General features: G+C 28.1%; 1 protein-coding gene and 1 long non-coding RNA gene across 3 annotated transcripts in view; one reads left to right on the top strand and one right to left on the bottom strand.

Moving 5' to 3' along the window:
- The window catches only part of LOC115066031 (uncharacterized), a 164,932-nt gene that overhangs the window by 101,095 nt on the left and 51,381 nt on the right, over positions 1 to 12,456 (bottom strand). The window contains exon 2 of the long non-coding RNA XR_007422367.1: positions 10,535 to 10,755. This is a non-coding gene — a long non-coding RNA (uncharacterized LOC115066031). The remainder of the gene's footprint in view (positions 1 to 10,534; positions 10,756 to 12,456) is intronic.
- The window catches only part of LOC105224560 (serine protease filzig), a 63,073-nt gene that overhangs the window by 25,020 nt on the left and 25,597 nt on the right, over positions 1 to 12,456 (top strand). The gene's annotated exons all lie outside the window — the stretch shown is intronic.

The raw sequence follows: 12,456 nt of genomic DNA, 5'->3' as shown, positions 1-12,456 counted from the left end.
AGACAAAAAAGAGCGCTTAAAGAGAAAAGCAAAATTACATTTTACCACCTTTAATTTGTTTTGCTGTCTAAGTGATTTCTTTCTGTCACTTTTTTCAAAAGTAAACAGAAGAAAAAAATGGATTTTTTTTTGCGTCAGCACAATGTTGTTGCCACCATTTACACGTATCATTAAATTTGATCCACTATTTTGGCCTTTTGTTGCGCGTTTATCTTTTAAGCGCATCAACAACTCCATCAAGTTGAGCGCCTGCCCCAAACCGCCGCACAAAAAATGGCATTATGAATGTTTTCATGTGCTTTTTCAGAGTTTAAGTGCATGTACGTGTGTATGTGTGTGTGTGTGTTGAGTAGTGTCGACAGCTAGTAATCAAACAAAATGCCAACAATGCGTCCAAAAACCCACTGGCGGCGACGCGAGTTGAGTGATCTATGTGCGGCCACATACATACATACATACATAGATAGATAGACATATGTTCTTTGGCTCATTGCTTTTGTTGTTGCGCATACATTTTTTCATATTTTCTCTGCGTTATTCGCCGTTCGCTGTTACTCTTACTATTATTATTGCGATTATTGCTTTTAAGTGTATCGCTTAGATTCTCATTATCGCCACTCGAAAATTACATACTCTCATTATTATTATCGCTCATTTTTTGTTGTGGCACAGAGCGGCGTTGAAATATTGTTTGTTGTTGTATGTTAGATTTGTGGTCGATGCTGTCAGCAGAAAAAAGTGCTTCAAATGGACACACGTATGTATATATTTTTATCTATATTTCTATATGTACACAAATTCATGTATGTGTGTGTCGTCGCATAACAGTACCGCAACATATTTAGCTGCAATCAATTGTCAATATCTGTGCCGGCAGCTAGCGCTTATGAGCGCGAATGTTGCTGGTCGGCGGTGAGCTCTGCGTTGATGTTGATGGTGTTGATTGATGTTCAGCTACAGCTGATTAACCGGATAGCGAACGAGTAAGTCCAGTTGTGGATGAAATGTTTTGGTAAGGAAAATAAAGCGCTCAAAGCAAAACAGGTGGAAGGAGAGTATGAGGAAGAGTATTTCAGGAATATTTGTACGGAAGCATGTTTCCGTTGAAGTTATTGAGAGGTTTTGCAGAAAATATTTTTTTCAGAAAAGAATTACACAAATGAAAAATTTTGGATTTATAATTTAAATGTATAATATTGCAAAAAAAATTTCCATGCAAACTATTATTCTAAATTTCAACTATTGATGTTAATGTTATCATAAGACTACTATAGTAGCTCTCATTAGATTTTGTGTTTGACATTACATCGTCACAAAAAATATCTACTCGATTCTTGATCAGATTTGTATGCTACATGGGCATCTCTGGTAAACCATTTAAATCTAAAATCTCTGAAGGAGGACTGTGTTTACCCTTGAATACCTGCAATGTGATCACAGGGACTGAAGCAAGCTAAATTTTTAAATTTCATTCAACCTACACCTAAAAGTTACAATTCTCAACTGATTCAAATACTATCTTTTTTAAGACAACACAACTATATTAAAAAAAAACACACACACCAAAACCGGTCGCAACGAAGCTACAAAACACTACCCAAATACAAAAAATTTCCATACAAAAACTGGATTTTGAAGTTAGTAAGTTTGTATGACAGGTACTATATGTCATAGTGCTTCGATCTGAACAATTTCTGCGGAGTTGGTACTGTTGCTTTAGATAAAACCTCACGCCAAATTTCAGAAAATATCCCGTCAAATAAACAAATTTTCCGTACAAGGTATCGGTAATTGATCAGTGAGTCTGTATTACAGCTATATGCTAAAGTGCTCCGATCTAAACAATTTCTACGGAGATTATAGCGGTGCTTTGGCCAATATTTCATGCCGAGTTTCGTGAAAATATCCCGTCCATGAAAAAGTCAGTTCGGTCAGTTTATATGACAGCCATATGCTAAAGTGATCCGCTACCGGCGATTCCGACAAATAAGCATCTTCTTGGAAGAAAATGACGTGTGCAAAATCTCAGATTAAAAATTAGTGGAAAAAATATATTTTTTTTTTCAAAAAATATTTATCTAAATAGATATAAAATGGCAAACAAGCATTTGAAAATAAAGAAAAATTTGGAAAATATGAAAAATATAAAAAAAAAAACATAAATAAAAAAAATTAGAAACGTATAGCTAAAAAAATAAATTCAAGGTATTAAAAACTAAATAAAAAAACACTAAATATACAAAATTAAATATAAAAAATAAAATTGAAAAATTAAAAAAAATTTATATAATACATATTAATTTTAAAAATTAAATATTTTTTTTATTAAAAAGATGAAAATGAAAAACTTATTTATATAATTTTAGTTTAGAAAATTAAAAAAAAAATTAAATTATAATTTATAATATTTTCATTTGAAAAAAATATCTAAATTTAAAAAAAATGTATGTACATATACATATGTATATTATTAATTTAAAAAATTTAAAAACAATTAATTTTAATATTGAAAAGATAAATAACAAATAAAAGATTTATGTATATAAAATTGGTTTACAAATATTTAAAAAACTTAAGTTTTATATTCAAAAGATCGATTTAAAAAATACAAAAATCATATATAATATATAAAATTAGTTTAAAAAATTAAAAAAAAAATTTAGATCGAAAAGATAAATTCAAAAAATAAAAATTTGTATATAGAATATTATTATTATTATAATTAAAAAAAAAATAATTTTTTTATAAAAGAAATCATATATAATATGAATTTAAAAATTAAAAAGAAATTATAATTTTTATATTGAAAAGATAAAGTTAAAAATTAAAAAAAAAATTGTATATAAATACATTTAAAAATTTTAAAAATGTAATTTTTATATTGAAAATATAAATTTAAAAAATTAAAAATTTATATACATATATAATATTAATTTAAAAAACATTATTTATCTATTGAAAAGGTAAATTTAAAAAATTATATGTATAATATTTATTTCAAAAACTAAAAAAAAATAATAATTTTTATATTGAGAAGACAAATTTAAAAAATGTAAAAAATAAAATTTTTTTTATTGAAAAAATAAATTTAGAAGTTAAAAAAATATACTCAAGGATAATTTATTCTAAAAATACTAACTAAAAAAACTGACAAAGAAATTAAAACAAAAAAAAATTATTTAAATTAAAGCGAATTTAAAAACCTTGTTGTTATTTCTTTTTTAATTAAATATATTTTGAAGAATTTATAATTTTAAATTCATAAAAAAACGTTTTCTTTAATATCAATAGTCTTTCATGTTTATCTTCAAAGCTATTATAATGACATTAAGCAAATGAGTTCAACATGAAAGTGCAAAAAGCGTCAAAAACAAGTTTATAATAAACACAGCAAGGCAATGTTGCAAACTGCAAAAACAATTGGAATATTTTCAAGACTCACATTTCCACTTGCAACTACTTTAGATTGTCCACTTCTTCATTTTTTCAATTACGATTTCAATTTGCTTTCCCACCAGCCACCATGAGATTTCTAACACCGGCACACACATTTCTATGCACACGTACTTAAATATGTATGTATGTATGTGCAAACACCTGTCACCAGAAATAATTCAATTTCATTGTCATTCATCAGATGATTATCTGCTCAAACAACCATAACAACAAATACACAAGCAGTCAAGTGCTCGGCGGCAGCAATGAGAACCACGAAGTGCCAGCAGCAACCAGTGGTAGAAGAAGAAGAAGACAGAAGCATAGCAATACTTGAGTAGCAAAAACACAGACCGCAGACATTTGCACGCCAAAAGCAACAAAAATAAATAAATGAAAACAAATAAAAGAAAGACTTGAGAAAAAGGCCAAAAACGAATCGACAAGTGGTGAAAGTGAAATGCTGCAGTGCGCTCACGTACAACTTTTTTCGTTTTGGTTTTGTTTTTTATTTTTATTTACGTATTTTCTTGATGTTGTTTGACTGTTGGCATATGCTCTTTGGCATGCAAAAAGTCGTAAAAAAAAACACGAAGAAAAAAGTGTAAAATATATAAACGCTGCGAGAAATGTGTATTTGCTCACTTTCCTGCCTCGCTCATTATTCTACTGACTGACGTACTGAGTTTCGAGTTGCGCGCGCATTTTTTTATTTATTGCTGGGTTAGTTTTTATGGCCTTTTAATATTTTTTAAAAATTACTCTTTTGCACTTAAGTGATTTTTTTTTTAGTTTTTTGTCATTTTGTTTTCAATTTCACTCGTTGGTCGAAGTTCTGCACTTTGTTTATTTATTACTTGTCGGCTGCTTGTGATGAAAATATTTATTTTTTATTTTATTTGAGTTTTTTTTGTTTACATTTTTTTCTTCTTTGTGGTATATACACAATAGGTTGGAAAAATATGAAAATACAGTGTTTAAATTTAGCAAATGAATAACAGTAAAGGTAGAAGTTTATTAGCCATAAATGCAGTTATATATTTATGATATGTAGACGAAAAATAAATAATTTTTCAATAAAAAAAAAGTTTTCCGAATTTTGTTTTTTTTTTGCTTAATAAATTAAAAAATTAAATTAAACGAAAAACTAATTAAATGAATAATATATGAATTAAAAAATATTTATTTGTTAAAAATATTTTTTGTTTGTTTTTTGCATAAAAAAGTACGAACTTAAATGCAATTTTTTTTTGTTTTTTTTTTTCTAAGAAAATATTATGTGTTTGCATATTAAAAAGACAACAAATTTCCATAAAAGTTAAAAAAATCTTCATATAGCAAAAAAAATAATTACTTTCCTACGATACTTACTTCATTCAAATCCAACCATTCCAAATAAATGCCATCACTTTCATACAAAATATTATAATAAAGAACTCCTTTATCACTAACAACCAGAAAAAGATCACTTTTTAACTTTTTAGTCTCCTCATTTGAGTGCCTTCCATCAAATATCGGCCTTTTGCCGGCCAGCGCAGCACTTCTTCAGTTTTTGATTAATTTACTTTCATCGACGGGCGCGCAAAGGCTAGCTGTACTCTATCACTCGCATTTAGCATCCATTTCACGCTTGCTCATGCGACCATTTTTCGTCGCGGCTCACTTGCATTACCGTTTTCGATTTTATTTTCACAAATAATATTCATTTGTTTATTTTATTCATTTTTGTCATTCAATTAAACGGTTTTCATTTCACTGCACTCTTGCTCATCAGCGCCTGGTTCACGAGCGCATTACTCACTCACTCGCTCACTCACTGACTCACTTGTGTGTTTTGCATGAATTTGTCACACTCGTGTGTCGTCGTGTGTCTTGCTTAAAATGCAGAAACTTTCACTGATGACATACTGCCGCCTTTTGCCAACCGAACGGTAGCACAGAATTGCTTTGAAGACGACACAGCCGCAGAAGCCAGCTGTGACAATTTCGGTTGTGTTGTTGCTGGCTCTAGAGCACTGCAACCATAACCTTAATGGCCAAACTGCAAAACGTGCATTTTAATTTTTCCTCTTTCGCGATGATTTTGTGTCGTCAGAAAGTAGATTACAGCTGCAATTCGAATTTGACTGAAATTCATTATTTTGTGCTAAATATGCGATACATGCGAAGTGAGTGTGAATTGAGATTAAGTAGGAGAGAATGCGGTTGTACCATTGCACTCAATGATAGCGGTATTCAGCGGCAAAAAAAGGGGAAATTTTTACACTCAGTGTATCTTAAACTATATTTATGACGGTTTATTAATTTGGTTGAATTCAGATATTTTCAATCTACAATTTATTAAACAGATTAAAGTTGTAACAGATAAATGCCGATTCTATGGACACTGAGGATTTAAGTTCTGTCCAAAAGAAATATTTTCGTAGCAGGTCTCTATAAAATATATGAATATATTCTTAGACTATAGCCGTGAAATCGCTGTGCACGCTAATGAAGAAGAAGAAGATATATTCTAAAAGACCTTTCTGCAAATACTTCTCTCCCAGCAAAATCGTGAAAGCAAAGGCATAATCATATAACCCAATTAGCATTAAGTTTACGCCATCACAGCTAAGCAAATTTATTATAGAATCTAAGTAAAACTCAAATGCATTTAATTCATTGCATTTTATAACACGCCCAGGTGGAAGTAAACAGTGTTGCATTTTGACTAATGCCTCGTGGCCTTAGCCCCACCGTTGTTTAAAAAAAGCGGTAAATGGACCTGAAACTAAAAAAAACACCCAATATGATGAAAAGGAAATAATATTATAAGTGAGAAGAGAACAACATATTTTTCGATTTTTATCTTAATATGCAGACAAGCACCTACACGAACACATGAAATTTCTTCAAATACAACAATTTTCTTCTTCTTACCAAACACTCAGCAATGATTAATATCCAACAAGATATGCAGCAATGCTTTAAAGAAGTGCTGCATGCATGCAACTAATCCAATTGCATGCACTAGTTAACAGTTCGAACAAAGTGACCAATGCAAATGCGCTGCCGCATTCGACCATAGGCAATTGCCGTTCCGTGAAGTTGAAGCGCTGTTCCGAAAACGAAAGACTTAACGCGCCTACTCAATGTGGGTTATCAAGTAAACATGGACATTAATTAATAATAATTTAATGCAATTACTGTGTATTTGCATATATTTTTGAGAGTAATTAGTTGTTCAAAGTTATGCATGCTTCAGTACTTGTAGTGTGGCTCATTGAGTAAATTGATTGCAGAGAAATTTTGTACGCAGATAAATATGTATTTGTGTTTGTTTTGAAGAATGACTGGTACAGATTTTTATTCATGTCATTACTAATATTAATTTTTAATAATTTTTCGCTAAAAATAATCTGGCAACACTGTATTTTGCTAAAGCGAAATAAAGTTCAATTAAGTTGAAAAAAGAACTTGATAAATACATTAGTTCATAATTAAAAAAAAAATACGTAAAACTTTCAATAAAATAGTATGGCAACTCCGTCTAAATAAAAAAAATTCTTAACTAAAAATGGAGTATACACACAGATAGATTTTTTAAAATTAGCACCAAATAATGAGATCAAATTTTATAAGAAATGAGTCTACTATTTAATGTTTTTTAGGTTATGACAACCTACGTAACCAACAATACAGTACGGTAACCCTGCGACATTTCATTCATTTTAGACTCCTTATATGTTCAACATTTATTTGCTGAAATTAGCAGAGGACATTCTTACTCATCAATCTTCTCAATAGGTCCGTGTTTTAAATTACTTTTGTAAGGAAAGTGCCGAAGAAATTGGTTATAGTCCGTCTATTTTTGAGATATCGATCTGAAATTCTGCACACCTCCTTTTCCTTCCAAGAAGCTGCTTATTTGTCAGTGGCGCCGATATCGTACTACTACAGCATATGGTTGTCATACAAACTGACCCTTTTGAACTTAAATTCTTGTATGAAAAACTTTTTTGTTTGAGGAGATATCTTCGCGAAACTTGGTATCGATTAGTCCTAAGGCATACCTACAATCTTCGAACAAATTGTTCAGTTCGGGCTACTGTAGCATGTAGCTGTCATACGAACCCACCGATCAAAATCCAGATATAGATACTTTTATCACCTTTTCTGCTAAACACAAAAAACCTGTGAAGAGAAATATAACGGCGATGCAGCCTAAATTAACCCTTTTCCAGGTTTTTCAGAAGAAAAGGTTCTGTGGTTCTCTTATCAAACAAATATATCAGATATTCAATAGTATATAACCGTTTTTCTAAACTAAAAATTATCTATCGGTTTTAATAAAAAAATAAATTATGATGGCAACCATTACAAAAACTATACATATAAAAGACTTTAGTACTGTTTTTATTGACCACTATATCGGTTTTATACAAGGAGATCCATTTAGAGGTTCCCCACTTTTATAAAGAAAAGTCACAGAGACTTGAAATTCAATGGAAAATGCTTATTATCGTTTGAAAGAGCATTCGTTGGTGTTTACTTTTTTAAAGACTATCTCTTTCAAATGTTGGCCGCGGCTACGTCTCAGATAGCCCATTCATTGAGTCCAATTTTCAATGACTCGTTCGAGCATTTCGACTGGTAATTGGCGAATGACACGCGAGATGTTTTGCTCCAGTATTATCCAATACTGAATGCTGGGTCTCAAGATGGGGGATGGTGTTGCGAATAGTACGCTCAGTAGGCCGATTATGTGAACCTTGGTTTAATTAACACAGAACCAAGCAAAAGTTCCGCTATATTTCCCTTTGTGGTATATTTCACTTTTAATGAATCTAAATTCAAAACCACTGAGCCATGAAGAAGGCCGCACTTTCGTTTTCTTTCAAATAAAAATGACAACAAAATTGCTTTTATATTGTATTTATAAATCAATAACAATAGCAAATGTATGCAAATAGCGTGACAGTTATCGAAACATGTTTTTAATTACGCTTCCCGCCACAAAAGAAATTAATGAATTGGAAAATACTAACGGAACAGTTGACAGCGAGAATTGAAAAAATATTATGTGTAACGTGAGAAATAATAATTGGTAACACGGTATGAAAAATTACAACAACAAATGAGAGCAGAAAATATGAATTGATGATGGAAGGAAATAAATCAAATAATTATTTTTATATTTGAAATTAAAAAAAATAACGAAATAATAAAATCAAAACATCTTTATATTAGAAAATAATAAAAAATAAACGAAAAAAGCTATAGGTATCGAAAATCGCCAGAAAAATTTTGTAATATTTTTTCGATTTAATCGAAAATCGTTAATATTTTTGATCCAATTATATAATTATATAATTATCTATGAGTTAATTCTTAGTATCTGCGCGCAGCTATCACACACTCAAATTATAGCTCATGAACAATGAAAACGAAAAGAAGCAACTCTGCGTGTACTTTGAGCGCCGCTTTTCACACGCGCAACGAGAGTCAACTAAATGAAAAGGGCACCAGAATTATATATTCAATTGATGGCATATGAATCGTGTAGTATTTGAATATGAAGTGAAAAAACCCAAGAAAAAGTGAAAAAGAAAAACTCTTTTGTCACGCGAGCGCAAGCGACAAGCCGCACGAATAATAAATATTCATAAATTGTCGGACGAAAGGAATGTGCCTTTCAATTGCAGACGAATCATATGTCTACAAACATATGCACATGGCTGGCTATTGATTATATGTAAATCAGAACTTTCATTTTCAGCAGTAAAACTAGAAAAAAAGCGTAGGCAACAAAAAATCATTGTACGTGTGAGAAATTCAATGAGAGAGAAATGCCAACAAATTGAAGAGTTTCGAATCGTTAAATACATATTTACATAAGTATAGCGGCTTTTCGTGCAACTATGTGGCAAGCATAGAAATTATTTTATTGCTTTTGTGTTTTAGGGTAGAGAGTCGTAATAAATTTTAATTGATGGAATTTAATTGTGTGCGATTTAATGAATGTTGGAATTCTTTGCTCTGCATTATTGCATTTTGAATTGAAAGCGCGTTGTTTATAATTTCTAAAATGTTGATTTGTATCACGGCGTGTTGCAATTTTAATGAGCACCACAAGGAGGAGCAAAAATATCGCAGAATCACTTATTTAGTGGTTAATGAATTTGTGGCAGTCTGCATTAGGGTGGGCATTTTAGAAAAAATAAATTAATTAGCGAAATTATAAATTGAATTAAAAGTTAAAAAATTGAAAAAAATAAAAAAGAAGTAAATAAATATATAAATAAATTGGTAAAAAACCAAAAAAAAAATATTAACGATCTTTCACAAACAACATTTCGGAAGGAAAATCTTAAAAACATTAAAATCTAAGGAAAAGTTTTTTTTCTTAATTGAATTTGGAAATGATTTTAAAATTTAATTATTTGAAAGAAAAATTTTCAAATATTGAAAAAATAATGTATATGTAAAGAAATTGGCAAACAAAAAAATTTAAAAATAAATATACACTCGTTTTAAAATTTTTATTTTTCAGACGAAATGAAAAAAAATATATAAATTTGTAAAATCAAAAAAAAAAGAAATAAAAAAAACGATTTTTTCGAAATTAAAATTAAAAAAAAAAAATAAAAAACATATTCTAAAAAAAATATTTTCCAATTTTATTTTAATTTTTGTTAAAATATTTTTTTAATTAAAATTTTTTTGAATTAAATCTTTTTAAGAAATATTTTTCAAAATAAAAAACAGATTTTAAGGTAAAAAAATCTATATTTTTAAACTTAAACAATTCTAAATTTTTTCCTTTATTTGCTATCTTTCAATATGTAATTTTTTTTAATTTTTAGAAACTGTTTAATTTTTTTAATTCTGAATTTACTCAAACGAGAAAATTATATTATCCAACACTCTCTCGCTTGACACATATCCTTTGGTTTCTTAGAACAAGATTTCAGACTTTCTCTCTTTCACTTCTACTCTCCACTTGCAATCACAGACCATTATGAGAAAGACTTAAGACAAATATATGAATATGCACTTATATGTACATGTTTGTAATACATTTTAATTGTCGCTAGACAAGCATCAACAATTTACTTACCCTGAGTGGCAGCAGCAGCTTGTTCTTATTGTCCAGCACTTTTATTACAATTGCTTTTGCACTTCGCACACAACAGCCGCTATTAATTGATCGAAATAATAACTTTTTCATTTTACCGTTAAATCACCTCATTTACTGGCAGTAGGCCAAAGCGAAAAATGCGGCGGTGAGATAAAGAGAAGTCAAAAGAGCAAATTTTTGCTGAAGAGCTGAGAACGATGCTGAAAGAAGGATGTAAAAATAACTACATATAAATTTTGGGAAAAAAATACATGAATATATGAAAAATATTTGCATATTTATATAAATAAAAAAATAAAATAAATATATATTTTAATTTATAAAAATAAAATTTTGGTCGAAAATGTTTAGAAGTTGAAAAAAGTTTGAAATCAATCTTTTCACAAATATGATTAATCTTAATTTAAAATAGAAATTGTAATAAAAAAAAACTTTATAAAATATATTTTTTTATTCGAAAATTATTTTCACTTTTTAATTCCAAAATAAAAATAATTTTTTCATAAAAAATGCTTTAAATTTAACATTTTAAAAAAACTTTTCTGAAAAAAAGAAATAATTCGAATACAAATTTTGAAAAGGGAAATCTTAAAAAAAATTCAAGCTCACAATTTTTGAAATAAAAATTCAATAAAAATTATAAGTTTGAAGAAAAATTGTCTATTTTTCAAAACCAAAATTTTGAAAGAAACAAAAAATAATAATTAAATATTAAACAAAATTATTAAATTTCAAGTACAATTTTTTAAATGAAAATTATAACTATACAAAAGTTTTTTAATAAAAAAATTAAATAATATTATATAACGGCTTTGAAAAACTTTTTTTTTCAAAACAAAGATTTTGTAAGAAGAATAAAAAAAAACAACAAAATAATAATTCCATTTTAAAAAAAAGTTTTCTTAACTTAATTTAAAAAAAAAATTTCAGATACAAATATTGGAAAGGAAAATTTTTAAGTACAAAAACATTTCCTATCAGAAATTTAACAAATAAAAAAAAATTAAGAAAAATTTAATGAAAAAAAAAATTTTAAGAAAAATTTTTCGAAACTCAAAATATTAAAAAAACATTTTTCAGATACAATTTTTGGAAATGAAAATTTTTAAAGATTAAAGATTTTATTTTAAAATATTTGGAAGATAATATCACAAAATTAACAATTTATAAAAAAAAAAAAAAATTACAATCAGGAAGCGAGAGTTTCGAAAAATTGATTTTTGAAAAACAATTTTTCAGCACTCAGATTTTTATTAGTTCTAAGAAAACTATTAAAAAAAATATGTGCCTATCAATACTTTCACAAAAAGTTCCACGAAAAACTTAAATCCGGATTTTCGAAATTAAAATTTTAAATAAAAATTTTAATATAAAGTTAAATTTAGAGGACAAAATTTCAAAATACAAATTATAATCAAAAATCTTGAAAAATTCAATTAGTATTTAAAAAAGAATTTTTCAGAACAGAATTAAAAAAAAATATTAAATTAAAAAAAAATATTAAATAAAAAAAAATAGTTTTTTTAAATAAAAAAAATATCGAACATTTTTTATCTTGAAAAAAAAAATAAAATTTTTTTTTTATTTAAAAAAACTATTTTCTTTTTATTTAATATTTTTTTAACTAATTTCGAGTTTTGTACCGAAATTTATTATTTCATAATTTGAAACTTTTACAAATTTACATTTCAAAAAAATTGCAATTCCCAGCTATAAACGTAAGTTATACAAAATACTTTTGCCGATTTTATAAGCAGCCAATTGCGTTTGCAAAATTATGCATTAAAATGCGTAACTTCTGCAATACCTTCATATGCAACCGCCAAGCAATAAGTGCGTGTTGCATGTGGCAACAATGAAAATCGCACAAAAAACGCAATAAATACCAACATAATAACGTG

Source organism: Bactrocera dorsalis, chromosome 3 (genome assembly GCF_023373825.1).
Source record: "Bactrocera dorsalis isolate Fly_Bdor chromosome 3, ASM2337382v1, whole genome shotgun sequence".
Classification (NCBI taxonomy): Eukaryota; Metazoa; Arthropoda; class Insecta; order Diptera; family Tephritidae; genus Bactrocera; species Bactrocera dorsalis.
Note: the sequence above shows the minus strand (reverse complement) of the source record. Positions and strands in the feature narration are given on the sequence as shown.